The sequence below is a fragment of the Onychostoma macrolepis genome, chromosome 09 (genome assembly GCF_012432095.1).
Source record: "Onychostoma macrolepis isolate SWU-2019 chromosome 09, ASM1243209v1, whole genome shotgun sequence".
Classification (NCBI taxonomy): Eukaryota; Metazoa; Chordata; class Actinopteri; order Cypriniformes; family Cyprinidae; genus Onychostoma; species Onychostoma macrolepis.
In genome coordinates this window covers 17,120,104-17,132,581 of record NC_081163.1, presented here as the reverse complement: position 1 = coordinate 17,132,581, position 12,478 = coordinate 17,120,104, and positions in this window count along the sequence as shown.

Sequence of the window (12,478 nt, the reverse complement as noted above, 5' to 3'; positions counted from 1 at the left end):
ATGACAGGTCATGTGGCAGTAGTCAGAGGCCCTTAATTCAGCCATGACTGTCTATTCAAACTAGTTACTAATACATCTTACAGGTCTTGTAATAAATCACTAAAAGTTATTATTGTTAATAAATTTATCTTGGAAAAGTGAAAATGGTGCAACAAATGTGACTTCTAAGGAAGAATTCTGTAAGGACAAACAAAACCATCTGCCCACCAATATTTTGTTTCATTGCGGTGAGACGATGACTAAACACCCCAATTAAAATAGTTAATTCTTTTTTTTTTTTTTTTGAGAAATGGCACAGTGCGAACTGGCCACAGCTCATTAGACATCCGAAACCAGTCGTTTCTCGTCACTCTGATGAGATGAGAGCAGATGATATGTGTCTGCGGCGGGTTTGCGCTACCGCTGCCGGTAAAGGAGCGGCTCGCGGATCCAGGAATAGCGCTGCCTCGCGCCGCTGCTCATTTGTTCCTGCAGTGCCTCTCATATTACCATCATTTCTCTTATTCTGGCCTTTACGGGTGATTATTCACCAAAATCTCCAATGACGCTGAAATAAAAGTGGCTGTTTAAACAACGCCGGCCTTCATTCCCTCAGCTTTCATCTATATTTACAAACCTCTGAGTCCCTCTATAAAATGGAACGGGATTCCATAAATTTACATTCATTTAAAACTGAGAGAATCTGTTTACCCATAAAGCTCAAAAACCTTCACTGGAGAAAATGAAGAAAAATACCTAAAAAGTGTCTTTTTTATATTAGTGCCCATGGAAATCCAGCACGAATGTAAGTACAAGTTTATTTCCCTTCAAAATGACTAACAATATCACTGAGATGTGGTTGTGTTCGCTGCTATTATTCTTTATTGTTTATGTTGTTAACCAGTTTGGCGTTTCAAATTTGTCATTACAAGTAGTTTTGGATGGAAACCATCAGAGGGCGCTGTATATCCTGTTTGTCTGGCTGTGTGTTTGCCACTAGCCCTTATTAATAGGAATAATTCACCCAGAAATGAAGGTTTTGTCATCATTTATTAACCTCCATGTCGCAGCGATTATACTGTGGAACACAAAGGAGACAGTCTCACTCACAATTCACTTTTATTGTGTGGAAAAAGATGCAATGAAAGTGAATGGTGACTGATGCTGTCAGTTCTCATGCAGCCTAACATCTAGGGAAAAAAAAAATATTGGTTATATATTGGACTTATATTGGTTCGAAAATGAAGTAAATGATGATAGAATGTTAATTAGCCTATTGAATGGCCGTCCCTTTACTTATTTGTCTTGCATCCCTCAGAGGAGGGCACTGTTGTACCTTCCATCTTAAAGAAACCAGCCTTGTAGTCTCTTATGGATTCATGTCTCACAGAACAGAACGCTTTCCTTTTCTCCTTCAGTTGTTTCTTGTATATCTGTCTTTATGAGGCTTTTATTTTGACAGCGCTCTTTTAAATGCATAAATATTTCATACCCATATAGATCCTTCCACAGCTGTTATTATATGTGCTCTTTTAGTAGATGCTGCAGTGCAGGTCTGGTAATGACTTGGCAAGGCAAATAGGGCTCTGAATTTAAATTTAAAGTGGTTAGAAAAGTGCACAACATTTGCAAAGTGCTACATTTGAATTAAACTACATTAATGCATTTTCAAAAAGGGTTTAAAGAGGCTGATTTCAAACGGTTAATTGCAGTGAAGTTGCTGGATCTGCTGTGGATGAAGAGCTATGAGTTGTCAGTTATTGGTGGTGTTATCAGTCAGCTTGGAGGGGTGGTCTGCTAAATGAGGAGGATGGAAAGATAAATAAAGCTATTGTGGCAGTGGTGACAGACAATGGACACACAGCAATTGCCTGAAGCAACATGAATGGATGTAAAATGAACTTTGAATAACATCAATGACAAAGCAAAATAAACAGAGACAGGGAGATAATAGTTACTGCTTTGACTTCTGATTATACTCTACTTCAGTTTACGTGTGTTTTCTATGATGTATACTATGATTCAAAAGTTTCGAGTCAGTAAAATTTTGTTCATGAAAAAAATAAAAAATAAATAAATATATATTTACCAAGGATGCATAAATTGGTCAAAAGTGACAGAAATCTTTTGTAACATAAATGTCTTTACTATTTAAAAATAAATGCTGTTCTTTTCAACAGCCTATTGTTCATCCAAGAATCCTGAAATAACCTTTCACTGTTTCCACAAAAATATTAAACTGTACAACTGTTTTCAACTTTGATAATAAGAAATGTTTCTTGAGCAGCAAATCAGCATGTATTTTCTGGATCATGTGACACTTAAGACTAGAGTAATGATGTTTGGCCATCACATGAATATATTATTTTAAAATACATGAAAATAAAATCGTTTTAATTATATTTCCCAACAATTACTGTTTTTTTGAGAAAAAATCTTACAGAGCCCAAACTTGAACGTATGAAGGTAAAACCGATGATTTTGGCATCCAATCACTGGCATGAGAATGAATGTATTGTTAAATCAATACATTATTCAGAATATCTGATATTATTTAACCTTGACGTTGACTAAACCATTCCCATAAAACATGACACAAGCAATATTATGTTTTAAAATACTTTATTTTAACACTTTAAAGAATTTAAGAGCCCAAGGTCACATTTAGTTGCATTCATCCAGAAGTTCTGTGTCCTTATCCAAATATTCTCAATGTAATTCCATTTTTTGCTAGTATGAATTGGCTGGAAGATATGATAATAGCCCATGTCTGGCTGGGATCTGCCACACCTGAAGGTTCAAGACCTTTTATTTGTCTCTAAAGAGAAGCTTTCACACTGTTTGAAAACCTGGGGCCACAATTTCACACTTGGACCATCATGAGTGGGTCTCATTTTGACAACTCTGTTTTGCTTCATGTGACTTTAATCAGATTTCACACATCGTTTTAAATGAATCATGCGAGGAGAGAACATGATTTGCTTTTATTATTACTCATGTACTCTTGTCGAAGTGGTCATTGTTTTTTTTTCTGTCACACTCTCAACCTGAGATAAATTGAGAACTTTTCATTTTATGTTTAAATTTTTTTACTTACATACTTACATCTACCAAACAGGTGTAGAATTTGTATATTACCACAGTATTTAATGAATGTTTAGAGAAATAGTAATGCAACCAAGGCTGTCGCTAAACTCCACTGAGCCCTAGATAAATTTGTACGGTATGTTCCTGCAAGGATAGTAAAACCACACAGTTTCTGTGAGGGTTAACCTAGTTTTGTGCAAAAACAATAAATGTCAAAGGAGTCCCTATAATGGTAAATAAACTTGCGTGTGTCTCTTACAAAATGAAAATTACCTACTAAATATGGTAAAAAACTCCTTATCATACCTTATCATTACCTTTACCATTTATGAGTGAAAATGATGTAAGTGGGAGAAAGTTCCTCTAAATCATACTAGTTCAAATGAGCAACTCATGACAACATACAAACTAGCCTCTCAGTAATTGCTTTAATGGTCAGTCTACTTATAGGTTATGCCATCACCTCTGAGAACGCTGTCAGAAAACTCACTTTGATGTCTCTCAGCGTCCATCTCTCATGTTAGGAGTCAGACTTGTTCTTGATATTTTCTGCCGAGTTACATGGGTTCTAAGCTGCCATGATGAAAACAGCTTTCATTTTACATCAGGTATTCTCACCTCATCTTTTATCAGATAAAGCATTTGTCAAAAACTGTTCACGTTGAAGCGCTTTCAAGTCAAATCTTCAATTCAGGTTATTATGCTCGGCTGAGTTTTTTGTCAGACCTTGAAGTCACTGATATTAAAAACAAGTGCCTGTACTTCAGCTCCCATTAACAAGCACTTTCACATACATTTTAATCATCTGGGCTTTAAATAGATGTTTTAATCATATTTCCATATGTTAAGCACACTCAATGGGGAAAAAAAGAGGAAGTTTCTTGAGGGAATCTCTGGAAATCCAGTTAATTTGCTCCCTGGCTAGAATTAAGCCTGGAGCTATCATAAATTACCATTTCATTAAGATTCAGAAGCCAAACAGATTTAAATATTCATGGATTCCCTCCTTTCTCTGATTAGATTTTAATTACACGATATTGTCTTAAACAAATGAGGGACGTCCGCGTAAAGGAGCTATTTGTTTTGAAGGATAATGAACACCTGAAAGGTAGAGCTGCTTCAAAGAGCAGAAGCATTTACCTGCTGAGACACAAAGGGCCCCTCCGAGCCCTGTGTTTTGTCTTGTTTCTGTCAAAGAAGGGAAAAAAAAGAGTCTTATACCCCAAGCACTCTGCGTCATACCTGGTCAGAACCTTCCCAGTCTGCTCTTCAATCCATTCATTCATTTCCTCCCTGCCTTTGTTGAAAATTTAACGACCTCGAGCAATTATTTAGTATGTTGCGATATGGGACTCGTGAACATGATGATTTTTTTTTTTTTTTTATGATTCAAGTTACACCCATTAGCTTTTAGGTTCTTTTCCCCCAATGAGTATTCAGATATGCATGTAAATTTCTCCATTTTAAATTCAAGGCAAGAGAAACATGATGCACCTGTCGTGTCCAAGGTCAATGTAGAGGTTGCTGTAGACACAACGTTTGCAACAACATTAAGGGCATTTACTTTCTGTTACCAGAACAGTGTGATTGTTCGCTCTTTGTTTTGTTTTTTGAATAAAAATTATATTTTTACTTCCCCACTGGAGCCGATTAAATATTTACAAAGCTCTACATGGCCATTAATTCGCATAATAAAATGCCTTTTTCTGATGTCATTTCAGCTTGTTTTTCAGCCATGATACTGTGATGTTAAACCAAAAACAAACTAATGAACGCTTACCGACTTTTACTGATTACTTTGGTTTGATGCCAGGCTTCACACAAGCAATATCCAAAGGTTACAAATAATTGCTGTGATACAGCATTTTCATCTTACTACCATGAATACCTCTCTTCACAACAGAGATGTCAGCTCTTCACTGTAATGGCCTCATTAAATTCACTTGCAGGTGAGCAAAGTGTACAATGCTGTGAAGACATATCAAAGCCGCAGCGTGTTTGCCACAATAACGCTGTCCAAAAATGCGAACGAGCACTTAAACGAGCATGCAGCTTGTTTAGAGCAATATTTATGAAGTATTCACACAGAGCTGACGGCCACATCCACCCATTACAGTACCACTTTGCCAATAAACAAACAAATCGCCTGCTCTTTTCCATAAGGCGGTTGTCTTGCCCGGCCAGCACTCTTGGTTTCAAGGAATAATAGGCTGTGATGAGCGGAGATAAATCAGCTCATTCAGGTAATTGTGCCTTATGGGGATTTGCAGCCCCTGTGTAATGGCCTTCTTAAATACACCGCATAAGATGACCATGGCTGACTCATCAGGTTTGAGCCAACTGCACACATTTTCTTTCTCAGAATTTATCCTCTGCTTGAAACTGTAAGATGGTTTTACTGCACAATGTGTGCTTGGAGAGACTGTGATTCATGCAGAGCGAGTGAGAAGGTGGATACTTTGGGTTATATGTTGAGAGGCTGTAATGGACTTTAGTTTACAGATGTAATTCCATCATTTTTCAAGATAAGATCCGTACAAATGTTATGAGGAACCTTAACTAAGAATGAATCGTGGCTGTTAAGGCAAGACATGTAAAAGCATTGTTTTTTCATGCATTGGTCAGTTTTGAGATTTTGGCCAGTTTGGTTTTTCATAAAGTGTTGTTACAGACTAGTGGGAAGAAAATATCAGAAAAACACTTTTAAATGTTTATTTTATTGCAATTGACCTATGTGTGTCTGTATAGATTTCAATTGCAATACATATATTCAAAGGTTGTTTTCTCAATATTAATTAGTCAGAAATCTCCACTAGCAGCACTTGCATGCAAATTTTAAAGATTTATTCCTAGCTATATTCTGAAGGTTTACAGAGGGGGTTATTCTTTTTATATATCCTGGTTTTATACAATTTATTTCTAAAAATTTTACGGTGGCCGAGAGAGCTCAATGCGCTGCAACTTCAGAAAACCCATGCAAATAGAAAAAGCACCAGCAAATCAAGAAACATCTCCATCAGTTTGATAGCAGGTGCTGCAAATACTCACAACACAATCAAATAAAGAATTTTATTTGTAGCGCGTTTCTTTGTTTGGTTGTGTTTTGAGCATTTGCAGCACGTGTTGTCAAATTGATGAAGTTGTTTTCTTAATTTGCAGGTGTTTTTTTTCTATTTGCAGTGTGTTTCTTTATTTGGTTGTGTTGTGAGCGTTTGCAGCTCGTGTGTTGTCAAATTAATGAAGCTGTTTTCTTAATATGCAGGTGTTTTTTTTATTTGCAGCGCATTGAGCTCTCTCGGCCACCGTAAAATTTTAGTTTCTGATAAAGATAAAAAGAGATTTCCAAAATCCCCTTTGTAGAAACCTTTACCACATCAACAAATGAAAACAAATATTTTGAACCTGTCTTTATCCAATGTTCATATTTTCTTCTGAAAATGTATGCAAATGACTGCATATTTAATAGCATAATATCTCATTTGCATATTTAAACAACAAACCTTTCTTAACAATTCCTAATGTGTTCTATTAATTACATTTTTTTTACACTATCATCTGGGGTGTCTTAATAGTTTGCATGTGCTGTCTGCACTGTTTTCAGTTCACTTAAATAATTATGCAAATTAAGCAATGATACAAACATGGCCAAAAAATTTGCACAAGGCAATTTGTGATCTGAGCATAAGGTTAGGAGGACGCAGCAGACTACTGCAATCGAGATCGGGTTGATACTTAACAGTGACTGTAGAGCATTGCACCACCACTTGAATCAGGTTTAAAAAAACAAAAACAAAAGTGTGCTCAGATACATCATACATCCATACATATTCATTGGCAATTCATTGGATCATTTTTTTTATGAATTATTGCTGCCATGATCAACAGAATAACAAGTTTCGGACCAAGTAATGATATATAAAGAGGCTTGTTTGTGATTAAAAACATGACACTGACTTAATTTAAATGCAGCAAAGCACTATTTAAGCACGATTTGTTAAGATGGTTTGCAGAATGTTATTTTCATTTATTTATTTTTTTTGTGATAAAATATTGGCAATTATTTTAGAGTTCAGCAGCCTACATTTGAACCTACACACCTATGTTTATGGTATCTTATTAATTCATTACACTGGACCCTCTTTTCAACAATATATGGCCATTCTTTGCCTTCAAGGAATAGTTCACCCAAAAATGTTAATTCTGTAATCATCACTCACCCTCATGTCATTTCAAACCTGTAAGACTTTCTTTATATATTCTCTCTCTATATATATATCTGTAATCCATACAATAAAATTGAATAGTAACCCAAATTTTTAAATTGTAATTGTATATAAATATCTCTGAAATGACATGAGGGTGAGTAAACGATGAATATACTTTACAGAATCATTTTTGGGTGAACTTTCTCTTTAAATGTAGCTTTAAAATTCTGTCATAAAAACCCCAAAAGTTCTTAGTGCACTGAAACCTAACCATTCTTCAAGAAGAAATGGCTACAGTTTTTCGAGGTGGAAATCTGCTTTCGAATGTCCATTAGAGGTTCAGATCTGGTAATTGAGGAGGTCAGGAAAAGTGATTTTCTCAACTTGGTGCTTATAAAACCAAATTCGGGGTTTTTATGGGGGCACCATCGCACTGGTATATTGGAATATCATGAGGTAACTGTGTTAGGAACATATCATGTACCTGATCCTGTAAAAACTTCATATTACTTGGCTGAGCAAACATCAGATATAATGACTTTGCCAAGATGACTGCCCACACTAGTACAGATCCCTCACCACATTTAACAGCTAACATCCTTTGTCCAGACGTAAACCTGTCCGGATGTAGAAAACAGCCTGCGAGCCTTGGTTACAAATGGTTTCCTCTTTCATATTGTGTTTATGTTATTTCATACATCCCCTGTACTGTCTAATGATCTGTGGTGAACAGTTTGTTTCCTCAAGAGAGTTAACACTGTCCTAGAATGCTGACTCAATATGGAAATTTCATCAGGCGTTTACAAATGGCTCCGCAAGTGTCCTTTAAGGACCATTGGCTATTTCTAAGTATTTTCTGTCTCAATTTGTTTCTGAAAAGATAATAAAAGATTGCCAGAGAAACACTGTGAAACACTCATTACTGTGATTTACAGTAAATATCTGCACACTGAAGATGACTGTCATTTGCAGCAGATTGTTTGCACTAACAGGGATCAATTGTATGACTTAAGTTGTGTATCTCTGTCATAAACATTATTTTTGACAGGAAACAGATGCAATGGATGATGAGGACTGTGCAGAATATTTTCACACTTTTTGCATAATTTGATAAAATTACAGCTGGATTGGACAGGACGCAAAAATTAGATTTTTTAAAGTAAGTGAAATTTACTATACCTTGATTTCTAGTTGACATTGTTGTCTTCTTGCTAAATTATAAAATATATTATGTTAAAAATGATTAAACATTTTGTGATAAACTAATATTGAAATGGTTTCTTTTTATTTGTATTGTAATACACGTTTTTAAAGCTTAAGATTAAAAATTGGTAACACTTTAGTATAGGGACCAATTCTCACTATTAACTAGTTGCTTCTTAGCATACTATGTTATTCACATATTGGTTGTTTATTATAAAGCACATATTCTGCATGACCATATTCTACATCCCTAATAAATACCTAAACTTTACTAACTATTAATAAGCAGCAAATTAGGAGTTAATAGTTAGAATTGGACCTTAAAATAAAGCATGACCTAAAAATCCTAAAAAATGTACTTAACACTGAAAAGACTTCAGAAATTATAGATTTGATAGGTTTTTTAAATGATGTTATAATTTTATAATTTTGTAAAATCAATCATACATGCACAAATTAATATTGAAAGGGGTTAAATATTTTGTTTTGATTATGTGAGTTTAAGATTGAAAATCTGCAACAACACTCTTAATAAAATAAATAAAATAAAGTATAAAAAACATGTTTGGTTCCACAAAGAACCTTTGTGTGAAGAACATTTTAATGATCTAAAGAACCATTTTCTACTATAAAGAACCTTAAAAGTTCCATGGATGTAAAGGTTCTTCATAGAACCATCAATGCCAATAAAGAACCTTTATTTTTAATAGTTTAGGGTAAAATAATATGATCTATGCATGTGAAATTTTAAAAACAAAATATAACTAATCTTTAGGTAAGATTAAAGATAAAACAAGTCTAAACAAAACAAGGCAACAAGAATATCATCGAAACCACCTCTTTCAAAGTGAAATACCAGTTGAGTTCATCTGAGTTGTCCTTTGACCATCTTGACTTGAAAAACTGAACCAAAAAAGATTAATTTCATTCATGTCTGATAAGCTGAGTACGTATAAGTCCTCTCACAGAGGAGGAATCAAAGCACCTTGGCTGTGGATTTAAGCGAGTTCAGTAAACAGAGTCAGGCCATGCTCTCCTGTGGAGCTGCAGAGGGCATCAAGGTTGCCCAGAGTCACAGTCATTTTCAAGATGAACAACCTTGTCCTCATGCTCTAAATATATCTGCTGGATTTCCAGTTGTGCAGAGCAGCTCCCTCAATCCACCCCACTAAGGACAGATGTCAGCCTTCTGTGCCACAGCTCTGGCCCTGCCAGTGACACACAGCTGGATGGAGCCAGCAGATCTGGAACAGTCTCTGCTGAGCTGTGGCTGGAGATGCTATGTTGTTTTCAGCATTATGTCAGAGAGGAATGATCCCAGTGCACCGATGGCTGAATTCAGAATGAGGAGGGGAAAGTAGGTTAATGGAAATCATAGTGTACTTCACCTCCCATCTTCTCTTCCTCTCGCTCTCACACAGGTTTGTAAAGACATACAGTGTGATTCATTATGGCTGCATTTACTCTTACAAATCTCTCTTATTTGAAACACTGCAAAATGCAAAGTTTAGAGATTTACATGTGTGAAGCTGTCTGAAGCCAAATGCAGCTGTTTTGCTGCCCAGTCAGTCAGTGACTTCACAGGCAGCATGTTTGTATGAAGGAACCTCCTAGGGAAACTGCTTCAGACAGACTTCCATGGTGCCATAACTTAATGTCTAACGATCAAGAACAAATTCAAGTGCGCTTTAGTAACCTGAAAAACAACATGGCATTTTTAATTTAATTCAAACATCTGCTAAATGACATGTGTTGGTTTATGGCAGCAAAGGATAAATCAATGGTGCCTTCAAAAACTATATGAAGGCATCTTAGTAGAAAAGGATATTATGAAAACTTTGGATTCAGACTTGATGCCGTACAGATGCAATCAGACACTTCTCAAAAGCCTATTTCTGCAGGAGTTAAATAGCATCTCAGATCATCAAAAATATGAAAGGAACCATTTTTAATCTACCGTTTAAAAGTGTGGGGTGGGTAAGATTTATTTTTTTAAATTAATATTGTGAGATATTATTATAAATTTAAAGAACTGATTTCTATTGTAATATTTTTTCAAATTTCCGTGATGCAAAGCTGAATTTTCAGCAGCCATTACTCCATTCTTCAGTGTGACATTATCCGTCAGAAATCATTCTAATATGCTGATTTGGTGCTCAGAAAACATTTCTTGTTAATATTAATGCTAATAAAACAGTTGTGCTGCTTAATATTTTTGTGGAAATTGTACTCCACAAATATGAATAAAAGTACAAAAGCACATCATTTAATTTTAAATACAGTAGAACTCTTTTTGTTACATTATAAATGTCGTATCTGTCACTTTTGATCATTTACAGCTGCTTACTGACTCCAAACTTTTGAAGAGTAGTGTAAGTGCCCTTGTGGTTAAAAAAAAAAAAAGAGCAAACTTTACAAACTTTTGAAAGAGATGAATCGGGAAAGCAGCTGCTAATAGCGAAAGCCTCTGTATTGAAGCTGTTGCTTTGATATTCAGCACTTGTGAATTTAAAAGCCTGTCAAGCTTTAAACTCAGTTGGGGACAGTCTTGCGACTTTATTCCCCTCCAGTGTTATTTTAGTAAAATCAAAATGTTACAAAAGCAATTTGTGCTTGGCAAGAGCTACTGTACATTATGTGAAGAGAGATTCTGAATACTCAATCATCAGAAATGTCACAGAGGAGCATTCTGCTTGAAAAGTGGAAAACTGATGTGCTGATGGCTTCTTTGTGTTCATTTGACGTAGTTTCTGTTCACTTTTGTATTGTATTCTTGACAAATCCGTCTTATTTCAAGTCTGCTTGACTTCCGCACAACTGAAAAAAGCTGCATTATTGACGTACTGCTCATTGCAATAGATATTTTCTGCCTTGTCTAAAATATGCTATGTTAATTTTACAGGCTTTTCAGGCTAATATTGGGGAGAAATGCACCCTTAAATATAGCTACACAGAAAACTGCTTCTCTAACTTTTCAGGGCAGGTCTTAGTTCACTAGAAAATGACAGCCAGGTGTATATTAAAGGAACAGTTAACATCAAAATGAAAATTAGCAAGAAATGTACTCACACCCCAGGTCATCCAAGATTATGTTTCTTCTTCATCACATCAGATTTGGAGAAATTTTGCATTTTGCAAAAAAATATGTTATGTTTATTTATTAAATATATTTATATATAATATAAAATATAAGAATGTAAATATACAAATTAGTGCTGTCAATCGATTAAAAAATGTAATTGCATTAATCACAGTCACGGACTGTAATTAATCATGATTAATCACAAATTTAAAATACTAGGATTTACCTGTAAATGTGTTGAAATGAAGAAATGCATGAAACTAGTTTAAGGAAACAGAACCTTTCACACTTCTGCCAGGTATGAGACATAATCCTTATTATTCTTTTATCATTATTATTTTGTTTTTATTCAGCCATTATCAGCCTTTATACTGGCAATAAAACGTTTATCAAGCCACATCGCTTCAATCCCAGTATACATTTACCCAACCATTATCAAAAGTATTTCTAAATAAATACATAAATCAAAACAGCATGAAGCATTATGACAAAATGCATTATGAAGAAGAATTGGACCTGTTCTGCAGATGCATTAGAGCTAATATTAGCATCATGCTTCATAAAACAATTTATGAGATTAATAGTACACTTTTACTCAGAACTCACTTCAAACCGCCATCGAGTGTTTGTAATAACTTCCTTTTGTGATCACGTGGAATTTGGTCGTTTACTGTTGTTAAAATATGCTATTTATAGTCTTTTATATCGCTGCACAAATTAACATTTCAGATGTACACATTCATCAAATCACATACAAACCATATCTATGGTAATCATGTGTTTATTATCTTATATAATCTATAGTGGCTGTTGTCATGTTTATTTCTGCTGTGTAAAAGCCTTAACATGTATGCTCTGCTGAAACTCACGTTGTTTGTGATGTTACAATCCCTGGCAACTTGAAGTTCTTAAATTGCCAGGG